Source organism: Tupaia chinensis, unplaced genomic scaffold (assembly GCF_000334495.1).
Source record: "Tupaia chinensis unplaced genomic scaffold, TupChi_1.0 Scaffold000399_1, whole genome shotgun sequence".
In the NCBI taxonomy this organism is placed as follows: Eukaryota; Metazoa; Chordata; class Mammalia; order Scandentia; family Tupaiidae; genus Tupaia; species Tupaia belangeri.
The window spans coordinates 1,754,499-1,759,520 of NW_006159901.1; the positions used below are offsets into that span (position 1 = coordinate 1,754,499).

The following is a 5,022-nucleotide window of genomic DNA, read 5'->3' on the forward strand; positions in this document are numbered from 1 at the left end:
CAGGAATTATATTATTAAGGAGAAAAGACTTGGCAATGACAGATGTGTCTAGAAGATATGACTAAGGAGTATGAGTTTCTCTGGAAGTTTAAATAGAGATAGCAGATCTTTGCTTGTTTGGGAAGAGAACAGAGGGCTGAGTATCTGGCAGTTGAGTAGAGGGGATGCCACTGAGGCGCAGTGGGACTTAACTGAGCAGTCTGGAGCTGCCAACTTGGATAACGTCTCAATTTTCCTCTGTGGCCCCTATTTCCCAGCATCATTTGGTTATCAGGCAGGAGATGTTCTCTGTTTCCAGTTCTGCCCAAATAAATGGAAACTGTGCTCTGAGGTTAAACTTTGCTTGCCGAAAGGAACTGCTTTCTGTGTGGAAGTGTTTTGTTGGGTGGAGAAGGCAGATGCCCCACTGGAATCAGGGATGTGAAGGGGTTCACACATTGAACAAATCGTGGTTCATGCTGTATGCTAGAAAATAGGTGCCTTTTTAAAAATATTGGAACTGACACTAAAAGATAAACATTAGACACCCCATTGCTGAGAAATGTCCCAAACTGAACTCCTGAGAGTCGGCATCTGCACGTAATTACTTAGGGCACATAATTCTTTTATGGGTGCTCACTTAGTAAAGCATTTACATTTACATTCACAGCTCATTAGGTTGCTTGTGAATTTGATTTGAACATTTTAAGTGGGATTGTTTTTAATCTTTGGAGGCACTATAAACCCACAGTCACGCTCAACTGCTGCAGACTATTGGAAGGAAAACCATAGAGCCAGTTTGTTTTGCTTCCTAAGGAGGAGTTTTATAAGGTAAGGGAGGAACTGACCATGAATAATCTATGGGGAAATTTTTTTCTTTATTTTCTTTTTGAGCTCAAGGCTTATGGAGCTATTGTGATCAAAAGTAAAGTTATTTAAAACTCTGATGGAGAAAATGAAATTAAACGTGATTTTGGAATTGTCTTAAAAATCATAAAATAACAGATCTTTCAGCCAGATGTTTAATTTTAAAATAGTAAACACTGCAGACTTTCTAGAGACTGTCAATGGTTTGAAAAACCAATTCAGTCTCCTCCCTTGGGCTCTTGCACTGCTTGGTAATGAGTGCTGTTGGTCTTTAGCAAGGCAGTCACCAGGAGCAGTACATTCAGAAGTGCACCATCTAATGCAAGAACGTTTTCTTTCTTTCTTTCTTTCTTCTTCTTCTTCTTTTTTTAAATGGATACACTTGCAATTTATTCATGGTGCCAGGTGTTTTTTTAGCTGTGACTTTGGGGCCTGAGTTAAGTGCCTGCCGTTTTCCTTTTTCATGGGAAAACTGTAAAACGAGAGATTTGCTGTAGCTCTATGCTTGTCAAAGGCAGCTTCCACTTGAGCATCTGCCTGCACGATTGATTTCATATTCAGATGTAATCTCAAGGAGGGCCTTCCTTGTGTTGATACTTTAGTCTGGGTCTTCATAGTATGAGTTTAAGTGCAAATTGTGGTCTGATTTTCAACACGTGGTAGAAATACCAGCCAATTCCTCCAAACCTTAGAAATAATCTATTAGAGTCTGGATAATCGGATGGTAGTGAGAGAATGATGACACATGTTCTCCAGAGTCCCTTATCTGAAAGCAGTGCTTTGTCAAGGTTTTATCACCCCCTGCCCCATAACTTGATATAATGGTTATGGTTTTTTTTTTTTTTGGCAGTCCCACGCATCTATTTTTATTCTAAAGGGCATGTAACTGACTCTCAAATCAACTTCTTCCAAACAGAAATCTTATAAAAACAGGGCCAGTCTGTATTAATTTTTGTGATGGTGTTAGTTTTCAAAACAATTTTAGTAACCAGGACATATAAAATATTATGGTTTGCTTGGTTCATCTTAATTGCGAAACTTCTTATTTTTTTGGAAATTTTTCTTGCTGCGTTTGCTGCTTTTTCAACCATGATCTCTGCATGGTTCCTTTGGTTGTATCTTCTGAACTCGGAATCAGCCAGCAGTTCTTCCACAATAGTTCTTTTCCTTTGCTTCTTGGGAACTCGTGAATGGTAGAAGTTAGCGGGGTTATCAACAATGGTTCCAATCTGGAAGTACCTGGGGAAGCCATCTCTATCAATCCTGGAGCTTTCATACCAAACCAGCAATCACCAGCTGTTTTTTGTCGTTGTTACTCCTTTCTGCGTTTTTTCTGAAGTTGATGCTTTGATTCACTATATGGTGGGACACAGTAATTTTTTTCAAAATCAGGGGTAATGATGGCTTTCTGCAGAAGTGCATTTTTCCTTTTCTCCTTGATCTGTGTTAGGGTTCTCTTCTTAGACTGTAGTTTGTCTGCACTGAAATTAATATATAAACCACCCAACCGCTTGATACTCAGACCAGGGTTTATGCTGCTGCTTGTCAACATCAGAAGTTTAGACTTTGTGTAACTTAGTAAGTCATCTTCACCATCACTAATCTCATCTTTACTTCTGTCAAGGTTTGATGGTTCTTCACTTTTTTCATCTTCTTCCTCCTCTTCATTAGTGGCACTCTCACTTGCCTTTTCTTCCTCTTCCAAGTAAACATTTTTATCAGAATTCAATCCAGGAGTTGTGTCAATAAAGAATGCATTGTCATGTGACATATTTCTTGGGTGTCCACTTAAAGACTCCTTTTGGCCACTATCTTCAACAAAACACGAAGTATCCTCTTCATCCTCACTGTGTTCAGATTGCTGGCTTTCATCACTGCTGAGAACTAATAAAACAGAATCATCCTTATGCTGACATGTGTTGATCTCAGACTTGTATAGTGTGGTAGTACACTCATCATCTACATTCCCTTCGCCATGGTCTTCACTGAAACCGATGACTGTGGAGTCTTCATTATCATCACCACAATCACCAAACTTTGTCAAATCATTTTTTATAGTGCTCTTTCTCTCCTCATTCCATCTGCCCACTTCCACAACTGCAAATGTTTGAGCTAATGATTTCATTACAGCCTCACAGTTCAGATTTGAGGACTCTAATGTAGTTTCATTCTTTTGGGGAGTTGAATACCTTTCAGAAGCTAACTGCTGAATACTAGTGTCCTGAAGCTCAGAAAGACACTTCAACCGAGAACTTTCCTCTTTAATTTCTTTCTCCTCATCTGTAAGTCCATTGGCCTCTTCATCCAAATTCTGCTTTTTTATTTCTTTAAAAGATGCCACATTGGCCTGTTTTTCCTCTCTTACATTAAAACATTGTTTTTGCATTGCTGATATTGTTTCTGAATTTCTGTGGGAAGAGTCACTATCGGTATCACAAATTTCATTATTATAAAAATCTGACTTATTTATCTCAGAAAGAGATTTTGCTTTTAAATCAGAAGTCTCTCTGGTGTTTGAATCCTATGAATTCACAGTTGTATCCATGATATGCCTTTGATTTCTTGGTAAAATATTGTCATCTTTCTTTTTGGTGTGTGCTTGTGATTTCCTGTGCATACTCCTGGTTCTCCTAGCTGCAATGGCAGAAAATGAACTGTCTGAGCATGAGAACTCAGCATCAGAAACAGCTTCTGTATATGATTCTTGGCTTGGTTCTGTTAGAGATTTAGCCTTATTCCTTCTGGTTATTGTAGTTATTTCTGGGGAAGGCACAATTCTAGAAATACCTGAAATGTGAACTTCTGCTTCAGAGATGACTTCGTCAATATGAGACTCATTTATTAGAGTTATTTTCAGTCTTTTCCTAATTTTGGACATTGGGTTACATGCAATTAAGACCTGCCTTCTCCTTGTTACTCTGAAAATGGGATCCTGGGGCTCAGACACAGAAGGACAATTTGACTCCATTCCAGAGGTCTCTCCATTAGTACATGGTTCAGTCATCTCTGACAATGAGCCTATAGTTCTGTTTTTGTTTTTGCTTTTAAGAGCTCTAGAGATTGAACTTTGTTTCCCAGTTGTTTGTGGTTCAGCATCAGTTGGGTCATTAGGCCCAGATTCCTTCTTGCTTTCTAGATGTGCTGGAATTCCTTTAGCAGTACTCTTCTCCTGGCAGCATGGAGGCCACGTGGCGTGCCTCACAGCCTGAGAACGGGTGGACCTGGTGACCACCATTCTCTTGGCTGATGCTTCCAACTTCCCAATCCCCAGCAGGGACTGTGACTTCCATCTGCTCTGGTGCTCCGGAAGTGCTATAATGGTTATGTTAAAAGTGAGGAAAAGGCATTGGAGAAAGCAGTGTCCACAAAGATCTATTTCCTACCAGATAAAACATCAGTGGTCAAACTACAAGAATGGAGAGAAGTAGAAAAGGGTGGAACTTCTTTTTCTATTGTTATCCCCCCACCCCCCACCCTCTCAGGACACACTGCAGGCCTCATCTTTGTCCAGGCCTGACCCATGGAGCAGACAGCTGTGTTGATCTCTTTTATTGCTTTTCTTTCTCCTTCTGGCTCTGCATTTGGTTGCTTGAACTCCAAGGCCTAAATATGATTCTCTGCCAATTCTAATTTTCACCCTTTTCATACCCTAGACAGCTCTCCCAGTCAGTCAAACCTGGAGTTTTCTTCCCCAGCAGAGTAGTTACTGTCCAGGCTCTCTATGGAAGACTGGAGGTGTCCCCAAGGCCTGGGACATCCCAGAACTCAGTCTAGAGATCACAGTTGACCCTTGTACCCTACTTCAATAAAGGTTTTTTAAAGTTAGAAAATTCCGAGTTTCTGGAAAATGTGAAAGTTATAATTCCTGTTTCAGTTAGACTTTAAATTATGGAAATTACCATCTGCAAAGCAGCATGGGGAAAGAAAAAATGAGTTTAGCTGTAGTCAAGGGTGGACCTCATACCCCACACTGCACTACTCTAGGAATGCTATGTTGAAGACTTAATGGTTGATGGTGTCTCCTGGAGTGGCATTATGTGACAGCCCTAGAGGTCTTGGTAGATGAATCTGTTAAATATTTTATCTAATAGCTCCTAAGCATTTTGAGGATAGGTCCCATATTCCCCATAAGGCTTAGCATAATGCTTTGCATAAAGCATGTATTTATTAACTATT

At 39.9% G+C, this 5,022-nt stretch overlaps 1 pseudogene; it reads right to left on the reverse strand.

Annotated features, from left to right (window-relative positions):
- Positions 1–1,872: 1,872 nt before the first annotated feature.
- On the reverse strand, positions 1,873–4,081 carry LOC102478455 (deoxynucleotidyltransferase terminal-interacting protein 2 pseudogene; annotated as a pseudogene).
- Positions 4,082–5,022: the final 941 nt, after the last annotated feature.